Source organism: Triturus cristatus, chromosome 3_2 (genome assembly GCF_964204655.1).
Source record: "Triturus cristatus chromosome 3_2, aTriCri1.1, whole genome shotgun sequence".
NCBI classification, from domain to species: domain Eukaryota; kingdom Metazoa; phylum Chordata; class Amphibia; order Caudata; family Salamandridae; genus Triturus; species Triturus cristatus.
The window spans coordinates 146,203,638-146,223,527 of NC_140584.1; positions in this window are offsets into that span (position 1 = coordinate 146,203,638).

The following is a 19,890-nucleotide window of genomic DNA, read 5'->3' on the forward strand; positions in this document are numbered from 1 at the left end:
TCATTTTCAGAGGCCCTGGTCAACAGTGGCCCCCCAGTCACTCTAGCAAGCTCTGCTGCAGTTCCTGTATATTCCTATTCACTTTCGGCTGCTCCTATACTTTGCCCCGTTATAGTTATTTGGAATAAACCATCTCAGATACTCTCCTTTTGGCCTCAATCAATGTATTTGGTCTTAATTCAAATTCTCCCTCATCATTCTTCACAGTCACCGCTCTGCCAAGCCACAAGGAAGGAGTCTGCCTTAGGACTAAGAAGGGGGAGAATAAAATACTCGTTTGCTCTCGGAGGATAAGTCTAGTTTCCACCGCCTGCCTTCAATGAAAGGTTAATGCCTGGACATTTCAACTTTACGAGGCTGTCTTTTAGCGTTTCATCCCTCAACAAGTGCTGGGTCACCATTAGGGGTGGGCGGAATTTGCGGAATTAACCTTCGCAAATTATCGCGAGAATGTTTAAAATTATCGCAAACAAGCAGAAATATCGCAAAGATGCGGAAGTTTTTTTCCGGCATGTTCGCGAGATTTTCTGCATGGTTGCTGGTCGCCAACTTACCCATGTGGTTGCTTGCGGGCGCGGCCATCTTGTTTTGAGTTGTTCTCGCGGTGCATGATCGCGAGAAGAAAGACGTGATCGCGCGACGCATGACGTCACTGCGGGCGCGAACTGTCGCGAGACAGCGCAAATGGCTAAAAACAATACAACATCTCATGGAGAACGTGACCGGATCAAGAAAACTTGTCGGCGAACGCAGGGATTCAGGTAAGGCGATCGCGCGCGCGCGAGAATGTATCATTTTACAGCGCGAGCAAGAAACAAATTATCGCCAAGCTGCGGAAACCGGAATTTTTGACATTTTCGCGCTCTCCGCGGAACGCAAAAATGTCAAATTATCGCAATTTCCGCGAACGGAACGAAATTATTGCCCAGGCCTAGTCACCATCTTCTCTCACTTGGGACTATCATTACACCTTCACTCCAGGAGATGCTATTCTTACAACAGAGGGAGATTTAAAGCCTCTGTCTTGTCCCCTGAAGACCTATGGAGAGGTGTCAACTCTTTCATAAACGCATTACTGTTGATCAGTCTTTCCCACCTCACTTGAAAGACCAGTCCACTAATGAAAGTAGGCGAGTGGGCAGTGAATAACCCACTGCTGGCAGTTCTTAAGAAACTAGACAGTCGCCTCGTATAATTCAATGATATATATATATATATATATATATATATATAAATAGTTACATTAAAACAAGCATTGGCAAAGCCAATAGATCTCGCCTATGCAAGAGATATTGCCTTTGCGGATGTGTTTTAGCCATGTTGTCTCCAATGCACTACCCTATATTTCAAACTATACCTCACTCAATATATCCTCTACCTCCACTCTGACTCATCCCAAACCTCATTCTACTACTATGAGATCCAAAATAACCCTTTCTAGACTCTTCCCTTCTCTATCCCTCCTTGGATCACCCCGAAGCTCATTTTAATACTATGATCTCTCAAACACCTCATCTAAATTCTTCCCTCACCTATCTCTACTTTGGCTCATCCCAAAACTAACTTTACTACTATGATCTACCTAATTCATTTCTAGAGATTTTCCCTCCTCAATCTCTCCTTATACTCATCTCAAACCACATCTTACTACTATGATCTCCCAATAAACACTTTCTAGACTCTTCTCTCTTCTATCCCCTCATTATCGTTTTCAATTCTACTAACATACTCACATGTACACCACTCAAATTAACTTAAATTTCACTATACTAATCTTTTTTGGGTTCCAGAGTAGCATGCTACTCACCAAACAGCGCTTTGACACCTCGTCGTAGATAGTAAGCTCTATATAAATGCAATTACAATACAATCCATTTGTCAGTCCATGTTCTACATACAGTACTGTGTCCAGCTTGAACACGGTGTTTCTCCATACACTGCATCTGGATGAGTTTGCTAATGAGAGCATTTCTGTTTTGGTAAGTCAGGCTCCTTGCGGTACGTGTCGAGTGCCCAGTGTTTGCGCCTCACAGAGGCCACCAAGCTCTTTCTCTATTTACATGTGGGTGCATCCTGGTCACCACCAAACTCCTGCATTGCTTGGAGACCTGCGGTATGGTAAATAGCCTTCCGTTGCCCAAACTGTTGGGCCTTTCCAGTCTCCTGCAGCCAGCACCCCTTAACTGGACTTAGTTGCTTGGTCATGCACTGACCCTCTTGCTAGCATTTCTCAATGCGTTTGTGCTGGAGGTCATGGAGCCGCGATCAGATGCACTTATTATTGTGTTGTGACACAGTACTTCCCTTGACTAGCTTTGCACTCACAGCAGCTTTCTTTATGTTTTCGACAGCATAATGGCTGCTTTTTGGCAGGACGAGAGGGTAACGGTTTCCTTCTCATTACAGCGCTCCATGGAAAATGTCTCACTTGGTGCCCACCGTGGCTGGCTTTATTGAATGATTCACCTTTTAAGGTTTAGAAAACTTCCAGAGTAGAAAAAGAAAAAAAAAATCAAGGTCAGTGCTATAGTCTTGTCACCAGGAATGGGGAAACCGAACTGGTGCAACAGCCACTGACAGGGCAGGGCATGATGAGATAGTGCTGAATCGGGATTCCCCAAAGCGGCAGTGTCAGTCCCAATTTGCTGCAGCCCATCTACCGACATTGTCCTTCTCATTTCCTTAATATTACTTTTTAAAAGAGTTGTTAAGGAGAATTTCATAGTTCCCTAGTTTATTTGATGTCGTTTTCTTTTTTAAATTGGCTTTATTTTAAAGAAAATAGATGACATTTGGCCTTTACATGGACAGCCACATTTTTTTAATTGAGTAAAGTTGGCTTTTCTACTGAAAAGCAAAACGATTTAAGTAATCCAGGATCCCACGCATGGACGGGTCAATCCAGCGCTTATGATGGTTTTGTTTTTTTTAAACACTTTATTTATTGATTTCAAAGTTGGATGAACAATCAAAAGTTCAGAATAATGAAAAGCCAGATGGTCATAGAACCCCCGCAAACTCGCCCCTCCCCTCCCTTTCCCCCAGGCAGAACAACATCATAATTGCAGCACATTCCTGACATAGCGACACATCCTCTACAGTAAAAGGAACGCATGGCAGTGTTAAGGAAAGTTCCCAGGTATAGTCCACCAATATATACTAGGAATGAAAACACATCCATTTTCGGATATCCAGCAAAAACTACAAATGTTCTGGCAACAGGCAAGTTCCTCCAGAGGGCCTTCACGCTGTAGAAGGAAAAGTAAAAAACATAGAGGTGGCGGGCCATAGTGTTCCCAGTATGTCAGGATGGGACATCAAATATGCCGTGAGCGGGGCCCAGAAATCTTTGGGGTGGGATGACTCTGGCAGCTCCTCCTCGTAGATCTGCAGCTGATCCCTACAATAAATCAAGTCGCGGAGCCATTTTTAGGTCTCGCCTGAGCCAGCGCTTTAGCGCTGCTCTCGCGAGAGCTTTTGTAAAAGGGGGATCTGGAAGTGCAAACTAGTGCTTTTCAGGCCTCCAAATACAGTGCATGTGCGCCGGGCGCGCGCACCATTTGGCAGCCTGAAAAGCACTGCCTGATCACTTTCGCGCGCACCACCATCTGTCTCCTGTCACGGGTCATTAAGTTGCATTCTCCTCTGCCCGATCACTTTAACTTTCACTTTCGTGGCAAGGCTTGTTCTAGTGTTTAGTCTTCCGTTCTGACAGCACATAAAGTAGATATATAAATAGGTGGCAAATATGAGCAGGATTATTACCGTTTGTCAACACTTAGATTCAACATCTTTCTGGTTTTCGAGCTGCTGTTATTTTGAAAGTGAACATGATAAAATTAAGCTCCAATTTGTTCGATACTAAGGCCGCATCAGCAAGATAGCTATCGGTTTTGTTTTTTGAAGGTAAATTTCCCACGTCTGGGTATCGGGTTGCATTTATCAATCCTAAGCTTGCATGTTTCCACCACTAAGCTGTTATTTGTTCAGCTGGATGACTTTTCATTCCTTTGTCTTGGGTAAATAAAACCATGTTAAAAGTATCAATTTTAAAGTTGGCCTGTTACTAGTAGCATAATATGTTTTTATACAGGACTGTTTTTCAAACTGGCAATTGCTTTGCAAGCCTCTCGGACCCCCATCCTGTTAAGAGTATGATTCTTAAGGCTTTGGTTTTCTGTAGAACCCCAGTTTTGCGTTTATTTTTTTTTTATTTCTCTTGGCAGTAAACTCAAACCCATAGATGTACCCCTCACCCGGAGATGGCTTTCTTGTACTGAACTGTAATTGGGGGATTATGATGGCTTAATTTGTAGGCGTTATTTTAGATAAAATACTTAACCTACAGTGACTCTGTGCTTAATAGCATATCTTTCCTAATGAGACTGTTGCATGGAATCAGTCCATTCATGCCAAAGCCGGACCAGAATGCCTTACTACAATCCCCTGTTCTCTTAAGACTTGTGTGACAAATTGGCAATGCCCGTTTTCAGACCTGCAAAATGTGCACCCTGTACCGGTAGAAGGCAGCTGTGCATGAAAATTTCACACTGGGGAAAAAAACTTCGAGTGAACGTTAGATTTATTTTCAGGATGTTCTATATTGATGGCATAATTGTACATACAGCTAGCTTACTTGACTTAAACAAAGAAAAACTTTGTAGGGCATGGATCTCTGGAGCTCAGATTCAGTCTTGGACCCGCTGGCCTTCTAAAGATTTTGTACTCAGACCTGTTTTACTCTGGCGTGTTATTAGACTTTGCAAATAAATTATTCCTGCTGTATATAGCATTACCCCCATGTTACGCTCAAAGGCGACCTTAAACAGCTCATTTCTGAAAGGTGTTTTCATACTCTAATGTGTTTTGCCTACCACCTTCAGCTCTCAATTTCATGAAGAACTTTATTTATGATTGGCTAGAACATAATTAGTTATCGACCATGACATGCATACATTACTTTCTTTTAAACTGAGATTACAATCTGTAGTTATCTGGGTGTCATGACATCTCTCAATTCTATAGAGTGGCTGTACATCCTATAAAATCTACTTTTAAACTCTTCATGTTGATCTTCCTTTCTGAACTTTGTCCTCCTTTAGCCCTGCTTCCCCCTCTTTATTCTTCTCTGTCTAATTTGGTACAGCTACACTACTTTTCCTCCTCACCTTCAAATTTCTTCTTGCCTTGCTGAGTTTTTAAAAATAAAAAGCAGTTCGTTAGTGCAAGGTTTATGCACTCAGTAAATCATGTGTAAGTGCCGCGCCCACTTGAAGAGTTTTGCTTATTTGTTAGTCTTTCAGCTACATATATTTTCCCCAGTATTTTTGCTCCCACAATTGTACCCTCGTTGTGTTCTCTCGTCTGGTATATTTATTTTTTATGATTTATTTGCATTGTTTTCATTTATAGATGCATTGATGTTCGTATAATGCTTGCTTGTAAATTGTTCTCTGTTGTAAAGCACGGCAACATGGAGGTGACCTTTTTGCACTATATATTGTTTTGCACATAAAATAATTTGTTGTGGCTTATGAGTGCTACACGCCACACACTGCTGCATTACTCACTGCTGCATGCTGCACGCAGCACACTGCTGCACGCCGCACACTGCTGCACGCCTCACAGTGCTGCATGCCTCACACTGCTACACAAAACACTGCTGCACGCCGCACACTGCTGCACGCCACACACTGCTGCACGCCACACACTGCTGCACGCCGCGCACTGCTGCACGCCGCGCACTGCTGCACGCCGCGCACTGCTGCACGCCGCGCACTGCTGCACGCCGCTGCACGCCACACAGTGCTGCATGCCTCACACTGCTACACAAATACTGCTGCACGCCACACACTGCTGCACGCCGCACACTGCTGCACGCCACACACTGCTGCACGCCACACACTGCTGCACACCACACACTGCTGCACGCCGCACACTGCTGCACTCCTCACACTGCTGCACGCCACACACTGCTGCACGCCACACACTGCTGCACGCCACACACTGCTGCACGCCACACACTGCTGCACGCCACACACTGCTTTTATGCGAGTTTATGCTACTGACATTGTAAATGACAATGCCTTTTGTTTTAAAACCAAAACATAAATAAAAGGCATTGTAATTTTACAATGCCAATAGCTCAAACTCTTATAAATGCGAGACCTATTGCATTGCAAATGCTTGTTTTATAGTAGGTTTAGTTCTGGCTCTCCAGCATTGCGCTACCGCCCTCTTAGCAAAGAGGGTGGAAACTGCCACAATGCGCCGACTACCAGGCTTAAGGTCTTTAACGTAGCCCAGCAGACACAGCTCAGGAGTGCAGTACACAGGCTCCAATACAACATCAGTGAGAATGGTCATTACTGCAGTCCAGAAAACAAACACACCCTTGCACAGCCAAGCAACATGAAGAAAATCTGCATCCGCTGCTCCACATCTCACACAGTTAGCAGTCTCTCTCAGACCATATTTGTGGAGGTGTAAGAGGGCGTAGTACACCTGATGCAAGAATTTGAAATGAATAATTCTAAGATTGCAGTTGGATGTTAGGCGGCCTGTAAGTTGGCAGCACGCCGTCCAGACCTCCGGCGCAATAGGAATACCCAACATAGCCTGCCAACACAGGCAAGAGGGATGCTCCTGCTGGTCCCGTTCACGTAGAGAGGCATTATACAATTTTGTAATTAACCCTTTGCGACTCTCTCCAGTCATCAGTACCTGCAGCGTTCGTAAAGTAGTGTGCTCAGTGGGATATTCTGGATATGCTGCTCGGACAACTTGGCGAACCTGGACATAGATGAAATTGAACATAAAGCTACGATATGTACCATTCTACGCCTCATGCATTTAAACCGCCCCCCGTGTACAAGTCACCCAACCGAGAGATGCATGCAGCTGCCAATTCCCGTAAGGCGGAATGCTTCCGTGCTGCTGAAATATCAGGGTGGGAAGCTAGTGGCAGCAGTGGAGCATATAAATAGGATAGTTGAGCCCGTGATGCAAGCATAAGCCATGCCCACGCTGTGCACTGTGTAGGATTAATCTCGGTCCGCGGACCTCCAGATCCCCCCCGAGAGGACCACCGCCTGCAATGGGGTAGGAAGCACAGCATCTGTTTCAAAAGCCACATGAGGCTGAAAGCGCTGTGGGCAATGTCAATAATGCGCAAACTGCACTTGAGCGCATAAATAGTAAAGGCGAAAAACCGGAGCCTCAAACCCTCCTCGGACAAAAGGTTGCCCCAGCAACTCCCATCGGCATCTAGGTTACTTACCCCCCCCCCCCCACACAAATGTTAATAGCGCAGATTGAAGAGTGCGGAATAGAGCTATGTTCAATTTTTATAGGGATGTCAACAAAAAAATACAATAATTTAGGCAAAAAAAAACATTTTTACTACAGCTATCCTATCCGCCGAGGAGGGGGGCAGGTGCGACCATCGCACGGCTTGTTCGGAAATGCGTGTAACCGTGCGGCCATAATTCTCAGAGATTACTATATCAGGATCCCTGTGTATCCAAACCCCCAAATATTCTACAGGGTCGTAAGTCCAGGACAGTGGGAAGTCCATCTCAACTTCTTCAGTGAGTGCAGTTAGGGTAAACACTACGGATTTGGAACCAATTTATCCCTAGGCCTGAAAATCGCTCAAACTGCACATATTCCCTAAGTAACGTAGATAAATGCACAGCAGGTTCACGGACATACAGCAACATATTGTCCGCGTAGAGGGAGACAATCCATGGCTGCTGCCTGAACCGTAGAGCAGCTGCAGCATGTTTTTGGCGCAGTTTACATGCAAGGGGCTCCAGAGCTAGAGAGAAGAGCATGGGTGACAGGGGGCAACACTGCCAGGTGCCTCTCCTGATGGGAAACAAGGATGACACCCATCCGTTAACCCGGACTCAGGCAACCGGATCACAGCAAATTGCGCGAAGCCACTGCAAAAAGAAAGGAGGAAAGCCCATCCTACTTAAGACAGTAAACATGAAAGGCCACTGCAAAGAGTCAAAGGCCTTTGCTGCGTCAAGCAGCACGGCCACCGCTTGGAAGTCTGACTCAAAATAGTGCCAGGTGGAAAAAAGCGTGCGTAAGGTATGAGTTATGGAGCATTCCATAACAAACCCAGACTGATCTGGCAATACCAATAATGGAACCAGGGGTTGCAGCCTAATAGCTATAATTTTTGCTAAGATTTTGCCATCAATGTTAATGATCGATAGAGGCCGATATGACCAGTACTGATTTGCTTATCCGGTTTTAAGAGCGTGACAAGTAAAGCGTCCCGGAGAGAGGGTGCAATGTCCCGTTTTCATATGCCTCTGCATAAACTGCTAGTAGCCGAGGAGCAAGGTCCGCCGCACATGCCTTATAAAATTCACTGGGTAATCTGTCCGGCCCAGCAGCCTTGCAGGTTGGCAGAGACATTATGGCCTCCTTAACATCCTCCTCATCAAGCAGCTGTACAAGATACTCTCTATGGGCATTTTACAGCCACCCAAGCGCCACATCATCAAGATAGTGATGTATCTCCTCCGTCGACGGAGATTCTCTAGAGGCATAAAGGCTGGTGTAAAACTGCAAGACGATATCGCAGAGATCCAAAGTCAAGTGGCGAGCCACCCCATTATCGTCAATAAGTTCAGTTATGGGCTCTTGACTTCGTGGTTCCGAAAGTTTCTGCACGAGAGAGCGACCAGGACAGCCACCCTCACCATAATACCTTGCTATCTTACACCAGGAGCAGTGAAGCAATTCCTGGTCAACTGTCTCATTATGTTCCATAACCAGCTCCCTTATTGCGGCTAACTTTGCAGTGGTGGGCCTAACTCAAATTCCCATTCCAATTTAAAGATGTCAGAAGCTAATGTCTTTATTCTGCACCTAATTTCGTGCAAAACTCCAGACTGGGCCCGATACACACTCCCCTAATGGTAACTTGGAAAGCTTCCCATAACACTCCCGCGCTGTCCACTGAACCCTCATTGTCTCTAAAATAATGTTTTATTGCCTCGGCTATTGATTGCTTAAACACAGGATCTTTGAGTTCGAAAGGTTGAAGCCGCCACGTGAAAGGCGGCGTCTGATACGCCGGAAGTTGTAGCGCGAGGAGAACCGGGGAGTGATCTGACAGAGTACGGGCCTCATGAGACACCGCCACTGTCCAGGTATAGACCATCTCAGAGACCAGCCAAAAATAAAGCGGTACCAGGACCCATGAACCAAGGAAGCATATGTGCTCTCCCGACCAGCGGGATGGCGCATGCGCCAAACATCATGCAAATGGCCAGTGTCTAGAAGCCCCAATAACACGCTTGGGTCGGGTCTCGCTACTGCCAGTTCTGTCCATGGTAATATCTAAGCACAAGTTAAAATCCCCCCTCCCCCATATGATGGCCGCCTGAGGAAACAGCGATATTCTGCACCACACATCCGAGTTAAAGGAGGGGTCATCCACATTTGGTCCGAAAACATTTACAATCGGCACACACTCTCCACCTAAACGGCCATGTACTATCGCAACCCGACCACACTCGTCCGTTTCAGATCGAATCGCAGTGAAGGGTACACCCTTTTTCACCAGGGTTAAGACACCTCTGGAGTAGGTACAAAAGGAAGACGATGCCCTCACACTCACACTCACCCAACGCGTGCCCACTTTGTTCGCTGAGTCCCTAGTCAAGTGAGTTTCTTGCAAGAGGGCAACCTGCACTCCCATGCGATCCAAATAGGCAAACACTGATCTGATCTTTTTTGGCGTGTTTAAGCCACGCACATTCCATGTAAGGAACTTAATGACACTAGCCATGAAGACACATAACAAAGATAACTGGTAAGCAATACCCAGGGGTCTGTTGCATACACTCGTATTGTGCGTCCGGACCATTACATTTATCATTCTGCCCTTCCCAAACCAAATCCCTCCAGCCCCCCACCCACTTCAGCTGCCCCAACATGCCAAAGCCATCCCAATCCCCAATCCAACCACCCCCCAAACTCCCAACATCAGCAATACAAGGTTGGGGTACACCCATTCACGAGGGGCACATAGAGCCACTAGCCCCCTACACCGTAGGAGGTGGCCGAGCAGGTCCAATATGTATTGAGGCATACACTTGTCGCTGTCAACACACCTAAGCTAAGCGCTACAATATCCTGCGCGACAGAAGTGCCAATGGAGAACACAACGTACCAGGCTACATCTGCCTGTCCAATACTATCTCCATATAAGGGCCCCTCCCACCGAACACAGGCAGTGAAGTTTCATAATAATGAAAAAAAGACACAAAGACTGTAAAAAACAAATACAGCAGCCACATTTGGGTGAAATAGAAGCATTTGTCCTGTACATCCCAGTGCGTGTACGTTGACAATTTGCACAGTTCCAGTAAGCCAAAAAGGTTATCAGGTGTGGGCTAAGAAACGACTGAAGCACCCAGCTCAAGTTAATTAGTATATCCCACCGCTACTCCACCTCCTCAGGTGCAGCACCAGATTCACGTCTCCTGCGCTTCAACTGCTTGGCATGCTCCATCGCAGCCTTCGGGGATGAAAATATTTTACTGTCGCCCTCCGCTCCAATGCGGAGACAGGCCGGGTATAGCATGGCATATGGGACCCCCTCAGTTTGCAAAAACGTTTTCACATTACCAAATTCTCGTCTGTGCGCCTGGACCGCCACCGTGAAATCAGGGAAAAAGGCCAGTGTGTTGCCTTGATGAGCGATAGTGCCTTTCTGCCTAGCCACCCGTAGTATAGTGTCACGGTCCCGATAGTTCAGAATCCTGGTGATAATGGGACGAGGAGGGGCCCCTGGGACCGGTCGGGCAGCCAAAGAGCGGTGGGCGCGTTCCACTATGAACATGCTGGAGAGCTGATCCAAGCCGAAGATATCCGAGACCAGGCGCTCGATGTAAGTCTCCATCTTACCCACATTTGTGGACTCTGGTATCCCTGTGATGCGAAAATTGTTGCGTAGGGACCGCGCTTCTAAGTCCTCGTTCTTTAGCTGAATAAGGGCTAAGACTTTCTCCATGTTCAAAGTTTTATCTGAGACAGAGCTCCAGCCATCTTCCGCAGCGGATACCCTCTGTTCCACCTCCCCCACGCGCGCAGACTGCTTCTCAAGCTCTAAGCGATGATTTACCGCAGCCATCGTGCCCTCGATGGATTGCAGGGTGCGCTGCATGGCCATTAGCGTGGATTCCAGCGAGGGGGGGGTTATCCGCCTGGGCATCCGCCTCAGAGTCCGATGCGGCCTTTTGCAGAGACTTTGCAACCTGGCGAGATTCAAAGTTGAGGCGCGGCTGTGTATTGTCAGTTCTCCCCATGGCTCCTGACCAGGTACCTCAAACAGGTGATATCTGTTGTGGGGTGGCGCCAAGTGTCCCAAGTACGAACTAGTAGGAGTCAGAAGTGCAAAGGTGGCCACCTGGCTGCTTATGGAATTACACTACTGGAGCCAGCTAACTCATCAGACCCCACAGGGCAGGAGCGCAAGACAAGGTAGACCGTGGCACTGAACCCACGAAGGTAGCTGCTCCGGTTGTCTTCGATACTACCAGCCTATACACTATTAAGAGGCCAGAGTAGTTATTGGCAATAGGCAGGGATTAACACCTCCACAGGAGTTCCACTAGCCACCAGGGCAGAGGATGTAATGGCTGTATGTTGTGTCCAATCCAGGAGGCGGGAGGACAGGGGCCCCAGCAAGCAGCCGACACCAGGCCCAGCAAAATCTCCTCCCCTGGTCAATGCTGCCACACTCAATCAAGGCCGTATAATCGTAGGAGCAGGCCAGATGTGCCGTAGCAATATGCAGAGACTGGCAGCACGCAATGAGAACCACCAGCTTCCAGGCAAGCAATACAGGCTGACATAATTCCCAGCGCAAGAGACAGGAAGATAGAGGGCCCCTATGAAGTGATCTGCAGCTGGCACCGTGATGTCGCCGTCTCTGGCCGCCACCGCCCCTCACAAGTCAGGCCGCACACCCCACACCCTACACCCTGTGCCGGCCGCTGCTCGCAGGACGCAGCCCTGGCTCAAGGCCCGATCCCGCCTCCGCAGCCCGCGCCTCAGCCGGACCACAGCCCCACTTACCACAACCAGCACCGATGGGTGCTCAGTGCCGCAGCCGACCGCAGCGTGCGAGCTCCGCACAGAGGGTCTCCCCAGCCGCCGGGGTCCGCCTCTCAATCTCAGTCCGGCCCACGCTTCTCGCACCGTCACGGCTGGCTGCTCCACAGTCCTCAGGCGTTCGCTCCGTGCGAGCACAGCAGGGTGGACAGCGGCAGCGCAGGACACAGCACCCAGCAGACGGTGCATAAAGATCCAAGCAGACCGCCAAAACCCCTCGGGCAAGAAGGCCTACCAGGTCGCGGCAGTCGCCATTTTCTGCACCACGGCGCTAGGACTGCTCAAGCTCATTCGCCCAACAGAATAGCGAGCAGACAGGGCCACAAACACCACCAGTGGACTCAGCGAGGGGGCAGGAAGCCGCACAGGTAAGTTGCGGGCGGTAAAATAACTGGATGCAGCAGATAATAAGCGGATGCTAGCTCGGCCAGGCAGAGCCTCATAGCAGTGCGGCCATGTTCGCCGTGCACCCTCTAGCGCCCCACCCCAGTGCTTAGGATTTTTAATGAAGATCCCTATATACTTGAGTAAAATCAGTTCAAGAGGCCATGAACCTTGACAATTTTAGTCACCAGTTCTCACACCAGTGCCACCACAGAATACTAAATAACAATCCAACCAAAAGATGGTGCGGGCCAGCTGGTCTATATTCCATGGTAAACCCAATTTGAGCTGTGAGACAAAACTAGAATGAATATGTTACTTACTTTGTAAGCATCTGTTAATGACATGTAGTTCCGTAGATTTACATGCTTTGCATACTCCTGCCATCTAGTGTTGGTTCTGAGTTGTACAACTTGTTTTTCTTCGTACCACTTGCTTTTCTTTGAAGAAATCTTTCGAGTGATGAGGTAGAGTGACTCCTCCTCTCGGTGATATTGCGGATGGACATCGACTCCTATGTTAGATTGTTTTCCTGCAGGCGGGTGAGAAAGGAGTGCAAGGACAATGTCAAAATAAAGATTTCCCTGCTAAATGTTGAAGTATTAGAGAAGTGTGTAAAACGTAACTGCAGCGGCCAAAAGCGTCCGGGGAGGAGGGAAGGCACGTGTGAATCTACAGCGCTACATGCCACAAGCGTCCGGGGAGGAGGGAAGGCACGTGTGAATCTACAGCGCTACATGCCACAAACAGATGCTTACATGGTAAGTAACATAACCCGTTCAATGGCATGTGTGGCTGTAGATACAAATGCCCTGCATAGACTGTAAAGTAGTCCCTCCATAGAAGCGGTGGCTAGAGTGTGGGAGTTGAAGTAGTTTGAAAAAGGGTACGTAGCACTGCCTGATCTACATTAACTTGTTGGCCTGCTAACATCTACACAGTAGAGTATAGTACATTTATGTGGGGTAGATCATGTAGCTGCTTTACAAATGTAAGCTATGGGGATATTTCCTAAGAAAGCAATAGTTGCTCCCTTTTTACGAGTAGTGTGCACTCTAGGAGTTACAGGTAAAAGTCTTTTGGCTTGAATATAGCAAGTTTGAATGCATTTTACTATCCATCTGGCTACACCTGACTTCAATATAGAATTGTCTTTATACAGTGGAGAAAAGGCTACAGAGTTGCTTTGTTTTCCTGAAGGTTTCAATTCTATCCATATAGAACATGTGTGCTCTTTTTACATCTAACGTACAAAGAGCTCTTTCTGCTCGAGGATCAGGGTTAGGGAAAAAGACAGGTAGCTCCGTGGATTGATTGAGATGAAACTGAGAGACTACCTTAGGTAGGATTTTAGGATTAGCCCGAAGAACCAGTTTGTCTTTATGTATTTGCAAGAAGGGTACTTCTAAGGTTAATGCATGGAGCACATTAACTCGCCTGAGTGAGGTAATGGTAACCAAAAATGCCACTTTCTGTGATAGAAATTGAAAGGGGCATTAATGCAGAGGCTCAAAGGAGGACCCATGAGCCTAGTTAGCACAATGTTTAGGGGTTCCATAAGGGTGCTGGAGGCACAAGAGCTGAAATCACACTTGAGTCCCTCCATGAATTATTTAATAGCTGGATTTTGAAGAGTGATAGTTACTGTCTGTTTTGAAGATAGACAGCAATTGCAGCAAGGTGAAACCTAATGGACTTTTGCAAATGAAGCAAGTAACCAATGATGTCTTGCACAGCCACTCTGATAGGATTAATTTGTTTAGGTTGGCAATAGCAAACAAAACGTTTACACTTTGCAGAATAACGGGATCTAGTTGTGGGGTCTGTATGCTTGTTTAAGAATAGTCATTCATTCTAATGGTAAGAATAACACAACTTCAAGACCTCAGGAGCCAAAACACTCAGTTGGGCATCACGGGGTCCAGGTGTCTTATTTGTCCTTTTTTCAGAGAGAAGGTCCAGCCTGTTGGGGAACTTCTCATGTGGGAATACTGAGAAATTTAGTAGTGTTGAGAACAATACCGGACGTGCCCAGGTGGGTGCTACATGGATCAAGGTGAGAGATGTTTGCCTGAGTTTCCAAATTAGAAATGGAATGAGAGGGAGAGGTGAAAAAGGGCAGGCAAATATCCCTGACCAACTCATCTACAGTGCATTGCTCTTGGATAGTGGGAGTGGGAACCGGGATGCGAAATCTGGGCATTTTGCGTTTTCGGCTGTGGCGAACAAGTCTATGTGAGGAAACCCACAATTTTGGCGGGGAAGGAGGACTTGTGGGCTGAGTTACCATTTATCAGTCTGTTGGTATGTCCCGCTGAGCAGATTCACAGGATCGTTGTCCGTCCCCGGCAGATATTTCGCCAGCTAATATATGTGGTGGTGAAGAGCTCAGTTCCATTTGGTCTGAAAGAGGTGTGACAGCAGAGAAGACTGTGCCCCCCCACCCCTCTGATTTTTGTATATAGTACATGGCTGTCATATTGTCCACCCGGACCAGGACAACCTTGTGAGATGGATGAGGTAGGACATCTTTCAGTGGCAGGAATACTGCCTGAAGTTCTAATTAGTTGATGTGTAGAGATTGATGTTTGGCATCCCACAGGCCTTGTATTTTCATGTTTTGTAGGTGCGCACCCCAACCTGTCTCTGAAACATCTGTTGTAAGATTGATTTGAGGCACAGGGTCCAAGAAAGTCCACCCTTTTAACAGATTTTTGGTGTTCCACTATTGCAGAGAACGGTGAGTTTGGCGGTCTATCAACACTAGATCCTCGAGGTGACCTTGTGACTGAGACCATTGATGAGAGAGACATTGCTGTAGTAGGTGCTTGTGTAGTCTTGCTTTGGGAACTATGGCAATGCAAGATGAATCATACCCAGTAGTCGCATGACAGTCCGAACTGGGAGTGTTTTGTTTGGCTGGAATTTAGGTAGAAGCATCTGAAAGTTTTGTATTCAAGCAAGATTGGGGTAAGGTATGTTGAGGATTGCTTCTAAGTATGGATGAAGGTGAACAGGTTGAATGTCAGATTTGAAGACATTGATGGTAAACCCCAAGTTGTGGAGCAGATCTACTGTCAGCTGTATGTGGTGCCGACACTGGAAATGGCTGCTCGCTTTGATGCGCCAATCGTCCAAGTATGAGATTACATGAACGTGTTATCATCTTAAATGTGCTGCAACTACTGCTAAGCACTTTGTGAATACCCTTGGTGCAGTAGGGACCCCAAACAAGAAACTGTAAATTGGTAGTGCTTTCCTGCTATGACAAACCTGAGGTATTTGCAGTGAGCAGGATGAATTGGTATTTGGAAGTAAGTGTCCTTTAGGTCCAGAGTGGCCATAAAGTCTCCCATTTGTAGAAGTGGAATTACATCCTTTAGATTGACCATGTGAAAGTGCTCTGATAGGATGCAGTAATTGGGAGGTCTGATCTCTAAGATTGGACTTAGCGATCAGACCTTTTTTGCAATTAAAAAGTACAGGGAATACACTCCTGTGACTTGCTGTTGAAGATGGAATGGTTCTATAGCCCCTTTGAGGAGATAGTCTTGGACCTCTTGTTTAAGCAGTGTTAGGTGATCCTGTGATAACCTATGAACACGCGGTGGGATTTTGGGAGGTGTAGTAATGAGCTCCAGGCAGTAGCCTTGTTGGATAATGACTAGTACCCACTGGTCTGTTGGGATGGATTTCCAGACCAAGTGAAAAAACTGTAGTCTTCCCCTGACAGGTGTTGTATGATCCGGGGGAAGGATAGGGTAGTCACTGCTTGGCAGTGGAAGCTGCACCATTTATAGAAGCACCCCTAATCCTCCCTTTGTTATTATTACCTTTAAAGGAGCATCTGTAAAATCTTTTAGTATAGGTGGATTGGCCCTGTCGAGAAATGGGGGTATCTGTGGTGGTGGATTTGTATCCGCTTTATTCAGAGAGGCAAAAGGAGTCTCGAAGTGTAGGAGTTTGTAAAGCTCCCTTAGCTTTGGCAGTATCAGTGTCTTTCTTCATCTTATCTAATGTGGTGTCAATTTGAGGGCAAAACAGATGTTCCTTGTCAAAAGGCCTGTTTAAAACTGTGTGATGAACCTCCGATTTGAAGCCAGAACATCTGAGCCAAGCATGTGTCCTGAGAAGTATGCTAGTATTGATGCCCCTAGTGGCTGTTTCTAAGGCACATCAAATTGAGTTATTAGTGATGGCCTGACCATTGGAAACAATGTGTTGACCCATTTTCTTTTATCATCTCGGAAATGCTGTAGCAATTCTTCTATTTCATCCTAATGGGCCATATCGTAACATGCGAGTAGGGCCCGGGATTTGGCCACGCGCCAATGATTAGTTGTTTGAGCTGCAACTCATTTTCCTGCAGCATCAATGCGTTTACTCTCCTTTTTAGCAGTTGGCGTATCTCAAGTTGCCTGACTATTGGTTTATTAACGATCCAGGGTAGCAACAATAGACCCTGGTGGTACCTGACTACGTATGAAAAGGGGGTCTGAGGGAGCTGGTTTATATTTTTTATCTACCCATGTTGTTATCACACAGGCACACACTCGCTCTTTAAATAAGTCATCCGGATGACACAACATGGCAGGGTGCATGGGCAGAAACTGTGTGTCTTGATGAGTGGTCCACAATGTTTCAAAGAGGAAGTCTTGTTCTAAGGACTCTTTATGTAGTTGGACTCCATTATAAGTAGTTGCCCTAGCAATTACTTGCTGGTAAGCACTCACATCTTCAGGAGGGGAGGGACTAGCTGGATAAATGTCTTGGTTAAAAGGAGTCATAAGGTCTGTATCACAAGTGTCCCACGGATAAGAATCCTCTAATGGTTCTCCTATACTCCCTGTGTGAGACCTAGGTGAACCTGGAGGTTTATTATCTAGAGGGTCATGATGTAGAGAAGGAAGGGATGGATGGCGGAGGTGGTGATAGAGAAGGTAAAGGAGGGGGTGGTGGTAATAATGGTAGTGGAGGATGATATGCAGGGCTGGTAGCCCTGTCCTTCGGTATCTTTTAAAGCGATATAGGAACACCCATTTCCTGTTCAAACAATAACTGCCTCTTTAGTGGAGGAGAGGCTAAAATTCACCTTGTGCCTTCTTGAATGTGGAGTTTCCTTTGTCTAATGCCCATTTTTTCCAAGTATAGGTTTGACTGGGGACATAGAAACCGAGGATTGCTTCAAGGGTTTTGGCTCAGTCAATTTCTGAATCAAGACTTTAGAAGTTTTCGTCTGGCAGTGAAGTAGATGGAGTCAGTTGCAGCGTCGGTCTCGAAGGCTTAGTGGAAACTGAGAAATGTGCCTGATCCGAGGAGGCCGAACCCAATGACTTAGCCTTGGTGGAGGTTTTCAGTGCCAGGCCATAAGGCTGGGCATCTGAAGTATCATTTTGAATCTGCCCATGGCCACATGGCAGTGGCGGTCCTGCCATCTCTAAGAGTGGGAAGGGTGAATGTTTGGAAGTCTTTTTGGGCAATAGAGCAGGGTTTGGGGCAATGATACTCACATGCTGCCCTAATGGCAGGGTGGACTGCAATTCGTCCTCCACATCGGAGCTGGAGATTTCCTCGACAGAGAACGCCTCTTCTTCCACATCATCAGCAGGCTCTTCCTGTGCTGCTCCCCACTGAAAATGTCAGGAATATTGTCTTTGTTGCAGGGAGACATCTCTAGTCGATGCGCCCTTTGATCAGGAAGTGTCTTTTTCGATCCATAAGTCTTGCAGCCGTCACAGTCGGCCTCACAGTGCTTGGGTGACAGGCAAAGGTTGCTTACATGGTGTTGGTTGGTGAGCAGATATTTGGCATGAAACCGCGGGAAAACTAAAAGGCGACTGTTCCATTAGGAACATATCTTCCGCATTGATGGTGCACGTAGAAGGGTGTGCCTGAAGATGGGCGATGCCCCAAAGTGCGAACGGTCAGTGTCTTAACCGACAAAGGTTTTCCAGCAGCACAGTAATAAAAAAAAACACGATTGAGATACACTATACTGTCAGACAGGACAGGACAGAAGACTCTTACCGAACAGAGTTGAACAGAGAGGAGACGCACACACATCCTAACCAGGCTGCGGAGAAAATAAACAAAGGAGTCGATCCCCATGTGCAATATCACCGGGAGGAGGAGTCACTCTACCTCGTGACTTGAAAGTCTTCTTCGAAGTTAAACAAGTTGTACAACTCCGAAACCAACACTACATGGCAGGAGTAGGCAGAGCATGTGTATCTACAGCCACACTTGCCATCGAACAGCTACATTTTCAGAACATGCTTCCAGAAGATTGTACAAATCTCCATGTGAACGGGGAGTAGTAGGAAAAAACAGCCAGATACAGGGAGATCAGGGCATAGTCTCCTAAAGAACAAGTTACTTACCTTCGGTAACGATATATCTGTAAGAAACATTAGTTAGTTAGATTCCTCACCTTAGAATATCCCCAGGCGTCAGACTGGATCCGGAAAGATTTTTCATCAGCAATACCCTTGCGCGTCGGTAGGCGTCGTCTGCGGCTCCGCGTCCTTCGTCGGCGTCGTGCGCCAGGAAGACGTCGTCTGAGTACTTAAGACGCCGCCCTCGCGCGCTGACGTCAGTTCTTGTACATAGCTTTCCATGCCAGGAATGCAGAGCCATGCAAGAGACCGACACTGGTGCCAAAAAAGTCAAGGGCCCTGAAAGGGATAACCTCAACCCTAGATATCGGTTCGCAGAACGTGGAGGATGGGTGGGTCGCTGAGGAATCTAACTAATGTTTCTTACAGATATATCGTTACCGAAGGCAAGTAACTTGTTCATCTGAAAGAAACACGTTAGTTAGATTCCTCACCTTAGAATACATACCCCAGCAATACCAACCCCGGTGGTGGGTCTGCGAACCAAGATCACACCAGAAAGTCCTGGAGAACAGAACGGCCAAAGAAGCCGTCTCTCCGGACTTGGCTGTCCAGGCAATAATGTTTAGCAAATGTGTGCAGCGAGGCCCATGTTGCTGCCTGACAGATGTCTTGCAAGGGGACTCCACGGCCCAGGGCAGTTTTCGCTGCTGTGGCCCGAGTGGAATGGGCCCTCAGCCCTACAGGAGGTTCCTTTTTAGCCAAGGAGTAACAAGCTTTGATACACAAAACGACCCACCGAGAGATGGTTCGCTTGTGCACCGCCCGCCCCTTCTTAGCGCCCACATAGCCAACAAAGAGCTGGTCGTCCACCTGGAACTGCTTGGTGCGTTCCAAATAAAAGGCCAGCGCCCGTTTTGGGTCCAGATGGTGGAGCCTCTCTTCCTCTTTCGAGGGATGCGGAGGCGGAAAGAAGGTGGGCAGGGTAACAGACTGCCCGATGTGAAACGCAGTCACCACCTTAGGA